This window comes from Cyprinus carpio, chromosome B8, assembly GCF_018340385.1.
Source record: "Cyprinus carpio isolate SPL01 chromosome B8, ASM1834038v1, whole genome shotgun sequence".
Lineage (NCBI taxonomy): Eukaryota > Metazoa > Chordata > Actinopteri > Cypriniformes > Cyprinidae > Cyprinus > Cyprinus carpio.
Window position 1 is genome coordinate 1,383,066 of NC_056604.1, and position 12,209 is coordinate 1,395,274.

General features: G+C 31.5%; 1 pseudogene; it reads left to right on the forward strand.

Moving 5' to 3' along the window:
- Positions 1–12,209, forward strand: part of LOC109060636 — a 201,925-nt pseudogene that overhangs the window by 1,114 nt on the left and 188,602 nt on the right.

A 12,209-nucleotide genomic window follows, 5' to 3' on the forward strand; every position in this document is an offset into this window, starting at 1 on the left:
AGCTCTAAACAAATATATGTCTGGATTCTGATGTGAGAGACAACAGGAGATGCTCTTTTTCACTGGAGGAAGTGTTATTATGGATTATGGACTGGTGACCAACTCGATACCAAATGATCTGCATTGAGCATCATATCAAACCTGCAGCTTGAATACTGAGATTAAATATTGTTTAATTAAAATGACTGTCTAATTTCAGTACAGCTCTTGATTCATTCACGTATTTGAAGTGATGAAGAGTCGATGAACGCGTGTGTCATGTGTTCTCAGGTGTTTTCTCATCTGTCGGTGAAGGAGAGATGTCTGGGTGCGTCTCTGGTCTGTAAATACTGGCGTGATCTCTGCTTAGACTTCCAGTTCTGGAAACAGATCGATCTCAGCGGCCTCCAGCAGGTTTGTGCTTATTCTAATTCATCTATAAAACTACTTCAGTTATAGAATTATTTGTGTGCGTGACTGTTAGGGCTGCAAGATCAAGATAATCAAAGAAAAGCAAAATCGTGTACCGACCGTGTTCCCAAACTGATAATAAAAAAAGCACTTATTAAAAAAAAAAAAAAAAAAAAAAGTTTAATAGGCTTCCTGCAGTTTTCAGTCAAAATAAAAGTTCAGTGGTTTAATATTTGAAAAATAAATATTAGAATAGTAATTTTACAGTCGTAATGTAAAATACAATTATTATTTTTATTAGTATTATATTTCTTAAATACTCAATTAGTTTGTATTTTACACTGAAATATTACAACAGTATTTTTTTAGTTTTGTTTATTTAGATATTATTATAAAAAATAATTATAATTTTGGCCAAATTGTGCAGCCCTACAAACAAGTTTAGCAAACCTGGATCAAAAAAAAAAAAAAAAGCAATTTAAATCGCAAAAATTCACAAAATCGCAAAAAAGAAATTGCATCAGAAATTAATGCAATTAGACCCCGCCCCCCAAGTCATGCAGCCCTAATAACGATTTACCAAATAAATTTTTTTGTGCATGTTTTTATTTTTTTTTTATGAACTGTAGCTGAAAGCTTTGTTGCATTTTTATACATTTGTATAATGGCAGCAATTTTATTTTACGTTTTAAGTTATTGTTTGCTAAAACGAATACAATAATTTTCAGGTTTTAATTAAAGCTGAAATAAAATAAAAATATTAGCTAAAAATTACTAATTGCACAAAACATGACAAACTGCACATATTTAACTGAGACCCTTCATATTTGCAGAAAATGCTCTAAAACACCAGCCAGTAACATTTTATATCAGAGCTTTATAAGTGAAAGCCTTGTGACTGGTGGTGTTGATTGAACAGTGTTTATTATTATTGTGGTGTTGTTGTTTTGTTGTGTTGTTGAAGATCTCCTGGTGAAGATCGCGTCCCGGAGGCAGAACGTCACTGAGATCAACATCTCCGACTGCCGTAACGTTCAGGATCAGGGTGTTTGCTCTCTGGCGTCTCACTGTCCCGGTCTGATCAAATACACGGCGTACCGCTGTAAGCAGCTCAGTGACGTGTCTCTGTGCACCGTGGCCATCCACTGCCCGCTCCTGCAGAAAGTGCACGCCGGCAACCAGGACAAACTCACTGACCACGCTCTCAAACTGGTGAGCTGCTCCGAACTCACTTGATGGATGCATGGGATAAATATGTGTGTTTAAGCATAAAAAAAATAAGTGAAATACTGCTTTAAATTGTTGTTGTTTTCCCCCCCAAAATGAAAAAGTTTTCCTTTTAATTTAATTGCAATTTTGTTTTAGTTTTTCCGTGCATTTTATTTTTTTGGTGCAATTTTTTAATTATTTTAAGTTTTTACATGATTTACAGAAGAGACACACTAAAGTGTTTATATTGTAAGTCGTTTTTTGAAATATTAATAAGTTTATTTAATTTTAAAAGAAATACTAATTATTTGTAATTTTACATTTTTTAAATGTTGCTCCCTTATTCTTTTATTTATTTTGATATGTACAATAATTAATAACGTTCTTGTTTGAATTGTTACATAAATATTGTAAAAAAAAAAATTGACATTTTATTCTCCAAAAACTTATTTGAAACCTTAAAAGTAGACACTCTATTTACATTTAATGAGCTTTCTATAAATATAAAATCACTTGACCCGATTGGAAATTTTGGGATATAGCGATCAAAGCCCTAGATGGAAACTCTGAGATGCAAATTAAATCTTAAAATGTGGGAAAAAGAGTCACATGCTTCCTTGGTTGCAGCCACTTTTAATTTTATTATATTATATTATGATGCTTTTTCCTAGGAAGTGAAGATTTTGTTCTCCTGAACACATTTGCGAATAAAGCACCGCTTCCGTCCATGCACATTCCAAGTTTTTTTGATTTATGACCAAATATCAAATCATGGTATGTATAATTTATGATTTTAATTTCATAACTGTAAAAAAAAAAAAAAAAAAATATATATATATATATATATATATTAATTCTATTTATTTAACAGATATTTTAAATTATTTAAAAATAAAATAAACCTCATAATATTTTATGATAAAAAATTAAATTTAAAAATATTTGCAAAATGGAAGGAAAATAAAAATATTTGAAATAAGAGTAAAAAATATTTTTTAAATATTTAAAATGGAAAATAAAATAATAAAATATTTAAAATAAAATATAGTTTTCAAAATAAAAAAGTAGTTATAAAAATATTTTACAAATATTAAAAATCAAAACAAAATAAATCACTCAAAATAAATATTTTATTTGTTTACCCACATGTAATTATTAACTGACCAGGGTTCATACAGGTGCTGGAAATTCTTGAAAATGCTTGGATTTCCATATATTCAAGGTTTGAAAAGTGAATTGCATTGCTTTCATAATAAAAATTCAATTCTCTGACTAAACAGTGTGTGTTTTAGATAACATAGGATAATAGGGTTAGGATTCTTGCACTTTATATAGCTTGGCTCTAATTACAGAATACTTGCAATAGAATACAGAATAATCTGTTAAATTATTTTTACTATGTTATATAATTAGTAATTAATATTGCATAATGTATATTTAAAAAAAAAAATATATCTGAGCAAAACTGTTCAGATCTGCATATGCAACATCTGATTTAATGTGGAGAAAAATATGTATCTATACTAATATGTAATTTAACACAACTGTTAGTTGCATGAAAGTGCACTGTAAAAATGCTTGAATTTTACTTTTGACTTTGGCAAAGGTGTAAGAGAACCATCAACATACCAATGTGTTGCGAAGTTATTAAAATTAAAAAATAAAATTAAAAGCTAACGATACATTGTATGGGTCAAAATTATAGATTTTTCTTTTATGCCAAAAATCATTAGGATATTAAGTAAAGATCATGTTTCATGAAGATATTTAGTAAATCTCCTATTGTAAATATATCAAACTTAATTTTTGATTAGTAATATGCATTGCTAAGAACTTCATTTGAACAACTTTAAAGATGATTTTCTCAATATTTAGATTTTTTTGCACCCTCAGATTCCAGATTTTCAAATAGTTGTATCTCAGCCAGGTATTGTCCTCCTAACAAACCACACATCAATGGAGAGATTATTTATTCAGCTTTCAGGTGATGTATACATCTCAGTTTTCAAAAACAGACACTTAAGACTGGTTTTGTGCTCCACGGTCATGTGTGTGTGTACTGTGTATATGTATTATGAGTATATAAATGCACACACATGCATGTATATATTTAAGAAGAATGTTATATCATATAAATTATACAAATAAAAATATATGCATGTAAATATTTTCAAAATATATTCTGTATGTGTGTGTATTTATATATACATAATAAATATACACAGTACACGTATAATATAAACAAAAACTTTTATTTTGGATGCGATGAATGGATTGACAGCACTAGTTCGAATCTTGAGGGACTTGTTTGATCTATTAAATTATTTTATCTAGTCCTGAAGCTTGAAGGGGTTCAGCTGACAGAATAACTTTGAGAATCTCTTCTGTATGCAGTCACATGGCTGTACTGAACTGAATGCATGTTTGTGTGTTTTGTGCAGCTGGGTGAGCACTGCAAAGAGCTGAAGGATGTGCATTTTGGCCAGTGCTACAGCATCAGTGACGAGGGTCTGGTGGCGCTGGCGCAGGGATGCAGCAAACTACAGCGGATCTACATGCAGGAGAACAAACTGGTACGTGCACAGACCTCGCGGTGTGACATACTGCCAAAAACATGAATGGGATTTTATCGATAATGGTAATTAGACGATATTTTGCTGAGTGTGTTAGTGTGCTGGTATCTTAAACTAACTCCTACAGTTTCTGATATTCTTTATATATTCTGTGTGCTGCTCAGTTCACACTGTTAGAAATGATTTAAAAAAAAATATGTTTAAATCGATTTTTTTTTTACCTTTTATGGGCATTTTTACTTTTATAAAGCCTTTTTTTTCTAAAGGTGTGCATTGTTTTGAGTGAAATTCTTACATTTAATCTGTGAATTAGAATGATAAGACATTCGGGCTGTTACCGAGCAAATTAAATCAATATCAACAAAATTCATCTTCACAATGCAGAGGAAACACAGAAGCTGCGTCTGAAGAGGCATTTAGATGTGTTTACACACAAGACATGAATGCATTTAACCTGCAATTACTAATGCAGAAATAATTTTCTGACATATGTGACCCTGGAGCACAAAACCAGTCATAAGCGTCAATTTTGGAAATTGAGATTTATCTTTTGGATGTGTTATTTTCTTCCATGATGTGGGTGGTTTGTTAGGAGGACAATATTTGTCTGAGATACAACTATTTGGAAAATCTGGAATCTGAGGGAGCAAAAGCAAAAAAAATAAAAAAAAAATTGAAATATTGAAAAAATCATCTTTAAAGTTGTCCAAATGAAGTTCTTAGCAATGCATATTACTAATCAAAAATTAAGTTTTGATATATTTACGGTAGGAAACTTACAAAATATCTCCATGGAACATGATCTTTACTTAATATCCTAATGATTTTTGTCATAAAATTGTTGTCTATTGCTACAAATATACCTGTGCTACTTATGACTGCTTCTGTGCTGCAGGGACACACATTATTCATAAAACACTGAATAGATACTTTAAATGTGAAATTAAAACCGCCAGTAGGTGGCAGCAAGTCACTGTTAATAAGTGAGTCATTACGATTGAACCGATTCATTTAAACAGTTGATTCATTCAGGAACGAATCACCATCATGTTGCTCAGAGACACAAAACAGTGCTTTGACTGTGTTTGGAATGATTTTTGTAGTCGAAATAGTGCAAAAACAGCAAATATAGTGTCTAAAATTACCTACCTTAACTAACTTCTTGTTTATTGAACTGTTGTAAAAAATCGACATCACATTTGTAATCATGGCCATTTTTGGAGAAAAACCGGCACTCTTCGTGTGAAATTGAATAACTATTTGAAGTGCTATAAAAATATAAATTTTCTGCCCCCATGTCTTGGATTTGTGATCAATCTAAATGTATTTAATAGACTGTGCAAAAAAGAATAAATATGCATAAACATACAGATTTTTGTATATACTGTATGTTGTTTTAATAAAGTTGCATATATAAAATACATATTGTTGGCATATATGGTTGCGGCATGCATAAAATACCATATAAAGTAATCATCATTGTATGTACATAATTATATAAAATTCCCAAAGTAAAATGTGCATACATTATAAACTTACGTCTATGTTAAAATTGGCCTTATTAAATTATGGCCTTACAATTAACATATAAGACAATACTACTCAATATAGGGCTTTATATTGCATGTCATATATTACATTCCCATTTGAGTAATTGCATAGTGACTAGTTTATTTTAGAAATGTGCTTACACAATAAATATACTCAGTACACACTCATATATTATGTAAACAAAAACTTTTATTTTGGATGCAATTAATCACAATTAATCATTTGACAGCACTGATATATATATATATATATTGCATGCACAAATCTGCTTTTTAAGTAAGCGTTTTGTTTTAAAGCTGTTGAGAAGTGTTGGTGAATGTCTGTCTGCAGCCACTGGAGGTCAGTGTTGTTCCTCTAATGAGAAAATGTTGTGTGGTTTTGTGAGAAGTGCTTTAAAACAGACATTATTTGTAAGAAAAAGCAGGCTGGTGTGTGCTTGATGTGCGTTAGACCCTGATCATAACTGTGAGTTTGAGCTCTTCGTTTCTGTCAGATGAGCAGCAGATTGAGATTCAAAGAGTTTCTCGTCTGTATAAGTGTTTTTGAGCCACTTCAAGAACAAAAGGACTCCAAATACCTAATAATAATAGTTTCTCTAGTTGTATATCAGATTTCTCAGCAGGCTTTTCCAGATGTGTGATTACTGGCGAGGAACTGATGACGTGTTGTGTGTTATTTTGAGTGCTCAACCTGTTTTACCTTGTGATCTGATGTACTTCTGAGTGAAGCTAGTTATTCAATAAGGGTGTATTCACACACACACACACACACACCACATGTACACACACGCGTGTTGTTTTTGTGAAATGGTTTTTGTAATTGGTTTATTACTGTACAAACTGTAGGTGCTACCACCTACACCACCACATACACCTAACCTACCCCTTACAGGAAACTTTGTGCATTTTTTTAAATCTCAAAAAAACTCATTCTGTATGGTTTATAAGCGTTTTGTGGGAACAGGGGTTAGCCAAGCTCAGAAGTCACCCTTATGCCTTGTAAAACTAAGACCCATGACATTACGTACAAATTGTGTCCTTGATATTGTCACAAACACACGTAGCGCCACACAACGCACACACACACACAAAAACACACACACACAACACACAGGACACAACACAAAATACATTATATAAATACGTTTGTGTGAATATACCCTAAGAAGAAAAAGATTTTGTCTATTAGTAATAGAGTTGTGAAAACTGTCCGTTTTAAACGGAGCCAGATGTGAATGTGATTTTTGCAAAAATAATACTTTATTTGTCCATTGGTTGTTAACTTTTAGCTTATACCCTGCATTATTAGACTTAGATGACGTCAGGAGAAAAAGGAAATTTATTTTAGAGTATTTGTATGTTAGTTTGTAAATAAAACTTAAAAAAAAAAAAAAAACCTTTACATTATTAACAAAATAAATACATAAAAAATAAATAAATAAAGATGTGTAAAAAATGCATGTTAAAAATAAAACAAAAATATGTAAAAAATAAAAATACGTAAAAATAAAAAATATGTAAATACGTGTACAGAAGTGTAGAACAAAAGTTTAAATAAGTAAAAACAAATAAAAATGTTACATAAGTAAACTAATTTAAAAAGTAAAAAAACAAACAAAAAAACAATAAAATATACAGATAAAAAAAAACTGTGTAAATAAAATCAATGTAAAATTGGCAGATTTAGCCAGTGTGTAATTTTCATTTGTAGTCCCAGGGCAAAAAATATATTAAATTGTGTTAATTAAAAAAATATAAAATATAAAAATTTGTAGTTAATTAGTTAAATTATATGTAGTTAAATAGATTAATTAAATAAAATAAATGAATTAAAAAAACACTACATACAATTTTAACACAATATCCCTATAACTTTTCCAAATTTTTCATTTGATAAACCAAATTTCTTTCTTTCTTTCTTTCTTTCTTTCTTTCTTTCTTTCTATTAAAGACTTTTTTAAAAGATATTTTATGTTAGTTCTGAAGTGGCTTTAAAGTGTGAGAAACGGAGATCTTCTCCACAGCAGAATGAAGTGAAATTCCAGGTTAATAGATTTTAAATCGTTCAACCACTGACTGAAGTTATAAACCAAACACCAATTAAACTACTAGAGTGTGTTTTGAGTGAAACATCAAGTATGATGCATGCACGAGTCTTCATTTGTGTCTTTATATCAGTCAGTCGTGATGTTTCCTCACTGTGATGTCGAAGCGGATGGTCGGTGATTCAGAAACCATAAACATGTCTTTCCTTCCCCTCGAGAGCGAGATACGGCTCCGCTCCGTCTGCTGGTGACATCTGAGTCCTCTCTCTCCTGACGGCTCCAATGCTTTCGGTGACAGATCGCACAATTGTGGCCCTCATTTACAATAAAGGGCCCCGCTGCTAATGGAGTAAAACGATCCCGCGTCTGTCTCTCCCAATCAATGATGAATAGAGCTGATCCACTCGTCCTCGCACAGATAATTGAATATTTAAAAAGCTGGAAGTCGTTTCCGTGCATTTGGAGCTTCTCCTTTAAATACTGGACTCTTCTGGAAAAGTTTAGGATTGAGTCTGTTTGTCATTTCAAACCCGCGTCATATTTTTACCTTTTGTGTTGATGCAATTTTCATCTTTGCGTGCATCGTTTCTTTAACATGCTTTTATGCTCGTGTTCCAGAAATGCAACTGTTTTAACTGTTTCTTTAAGACTCTATTCTGGTCAGGTTCCATATAAATGCATCAACACATTTTTTAATTGCATTTCTGTCATCTTTTAAACTATATTTGTGTCTGTTCAAGCATAAACCACAGACATGTGTTGACCGATAATAAGCAGTTTTCTAACAAATCACAAGGTTTATGTTCTGAAAGCAACTCTAATCTGCTTCTCCACTTAATGCATCTTGTTTTAAACACGATAAATCTAATCAAATATTATATTCAGGCAGGATTTTTACCTTTTGTGTGATGCAATGATATTCATATTTGTGTGAAGCGTTTCTTGAAGATGCTTTTACGCTCAGGTGCCAGAAACAAGCCGAACAAAAGTTTTTAATGCATTTCTATCTTCTAATCTTGATTTAAGCAAATCTGCTTCTCAGGTAAATGCATCTTGTTTTAAAGATGTTGAATCTAATGTTTACTCAAACACATATTGGGATCAGAAGTTTAATCTTTGTGTTTTGTGATGACAATTAAAATTTTTAGGTGAACTGTTACTTTAAGATGCTTTTATGCTCCCTTACAGAAACGTTGAGCAATTAATTTCTATTCTGTTTTAATCTGTATTTGTTTCTTTTTAAGCATAAACTTGATCAAAATGTTGAAATGTATTATAATGATGAAGCATAATTGTTGAGTTAAAAAAAAATGCACAAAAAAATAAAATATATAATGAATAAAAAAAAAGGAAATTAAATACTACTTTTTAAAATTATTTGGCACATTAAATTGACACATACTTAAATCTGCTGCTCAAGTAAGTGCATCTTGTGTTGAAGCTCATGTTATTTCAAAACCTTTTTATATTCAAGTCAAGATCTTTACTTTCTGTGTTCTATGATGTTTCTTTAAGACTCCTTCATGCTCCGGTTCCAGAGGTGTTTTAATCCTCTTTTAATCTGTATCTGTGACCATGAACCACAAAACCAGTCATAAGGGGCAATTTTTAAAATTGAGATTAATACATCATCTGAAAGCTGAATAATAATCTCTCCATTGATGTATGGTTTGTTAGGAGGACAATATTTGTCTGAGATACAACTATTTGAAAATCTGGAATCTGAGGGTGCAAAAAAAATCTAAGTATTGAGAAAATCATATTTAAAGTTGTTCAAATGAAGTTCTTAGCAATGCATATTACTAATCAAAAATTAAGTTTTGATATATTTACGGTAGGAAATTTACTAAATATCTTCATGGAACATGATCTTAATATCCTAATGATTTTTGTCATAAAAGAGAAATGTATAATTGTGACCCATACAATGTATTGTTGTCTATTGCTACAAATATACCTGTGCTACTGATGACTGCTTCTGTGCTGCAGGGACACATATGCATTGTGTTTTCTGTGATTAGCTTCCGCTCTGTGCATATAGCCTGCTCTTTTAATGATCCGGCTGCGATTATGGCCTAAATCCAATTTTCACCTACATTCAGATTTACGGAGTATCCCGTGCTCTTGCCTCCACATTTTATGGCCAAGTAGCCGGAGAACTAAAAGCAATTATGCGGCGCGTTTAGTCTGTTTCCCGGCTTGTGATGGTCTCCAAATCAAATCTGTAGTTTTAAGGCCAGGTTTGCTCTTAAATTGGCCACTTGTCTCGTTGTCAGGTCTGAACTAGTGAACTGCGGGAGTCTCTTTTAATGTCTCTGAGCTGAATGCCAGCCTGTGGGAGTCGTTTTATTTAGTGTAACTTTAGATGAGCGCTTCTCACAGCTTTCAGGCCAAGCATTACGTTTGATCGCTTCAGAACATCCAAGTACCACAAAGTTGCCTGTAATATTTTCTGTATTCCTTTGTTGCTTTTGTCAGTCTTTGTGAGTGCAAGCAGGCGGGTCTCGGGAATGTCTTCCAGACGTTTGCTTTAAGAGCGAACAGAATAACATCTTACCTTTTTGCATGGACCAAAACCATATCACATATCAGCTGTATTATTGTAAAATAAATCAGAAATAATGAAGGAAAAAAAAAATGGATGTATGACTAAATAAATTAATTAAAAAAATCTATGAACTACTTTTGCAATGTTTTGGTTCTGTAAGATTTAAAAAAAAATAAAAATTAAATAAATTAAACTAAAAAATTTAATTTAAAAAATAAAGTCTCTTATGCTTAACAATTCAGCACTTATTTGACAAAAAAAAATAAATACAGTAAAAATCGTAATATCGTGAAATATTATTACAATTTAAAATAAATGTTTTCTCTATGAATATTTTGTAAAATGCAACTTATTTCTGTGATGCAAAGCTGAATTTTCACTATTTTTATCAACATTTTTTGTTTTATATGAATGGTAGTGTGTAATTTAAGTTATTTACTTTTTTTATATTTAATATCCAGGTGTTTTGTTTTTTGCTTTGCTTTGTTTTGCCTTTAAGTATATTTAATTTAATCTTAATTTTGCATGAAAGGCTTTTTCTTTGTTTTAACTGTACTGTGTATTTTTTATATATATATATATATATATATATATATATATATATATGATAGGGCTGCACGATATTGGGAAAAAAAATGACATTGCGATATTTTATTTTTCTGCGATATATATTGCGATATGAAATCTAATCGAAGTGTTTTATTACAAACAAAAATGGGGCGAGCACACTTACATTATCATTTTAAATGATTTAAACATCAGAGTATTATTTAAATTAGAGTAAATTATTTGTTTGTAACTTTAGGATATGGTTTGAATTGTTAACATATTAACTAACATGAACTTACCACGAGCAATACTTTTGTTACTATATTTATTAATCTTTGTTTATGTTAGTTTTATAAAAACACAGCTGTTCATTGTTTGGTAATGTTACTTCACAGTGCATTAACTATGTTAACAAATACTGCACACAACTTTTTGATTTCAACAATGAAGGCTATAGCCTAAATGTTGAAATTAACAATGTTGTAGAAGTGCAGTTTAGTAATAGTAAATGTTAAATAATGTAGTTAAATAGTTTATAAATAGAATATTATTGTAAAGTGTTACAGATTTTTTATTACACCAATTCAGACGTCTCGTGAGTTCAGTGTTGGAAAGGTCAGGTGTTTAAACCATTCATTAAATTGAATCGGTTCAAAGGAATCATTAGTTCGCGAATCAGACGTGTATGGCACGCATTATGTAATTATCTCGGCAGTTTAAGATATCGCACAAGATTTGACAACACAGAAAACATTTCATCACTGGATTATTTTTTTTTTTTCTCGACACCATCGTGTCAATTGATTTTGATTAATATGCGCGAGGGGAGAGAGAGCAAGACAGCGCTCGTGTTGTTTGAAGACGGTGAAGGTGAGCGAGCGCGCGCGCCGGGGCTCTCTCTCGCTAGCTCTCTCTCTCTCTCGTATATGCGCCCTGTTAAACTGACAGGACTTAAAAACACATGCAAATGATAAACTTTCACTCTATGATGGTTAAGCTGTGCAATTAATCCGCGAATCACATTCGTCATAGGCCGGGGCGCAGCTGGCCCGTACGTTTAATGAATAACGGATCAACTACGACAGCCTACATCGCACATCCTGCGATGTGACTATCGTGGATTCGTACATCGCGAAATCGATGCTTAAATGACACATCGTGCAGCCCTAATATATGATTTTTTTTTTTTTTAGTTTTTAATATTTAATTTAATATTTAATTTCCTTTATCTATCTAGCTATCTATACATCTATCTATCTATCTATGTATCTATCTATCTATCTATCTATCTATCTATATATATAGATATAAATAAGAGACTCACTTGTCAGATAACAGCAGAAGT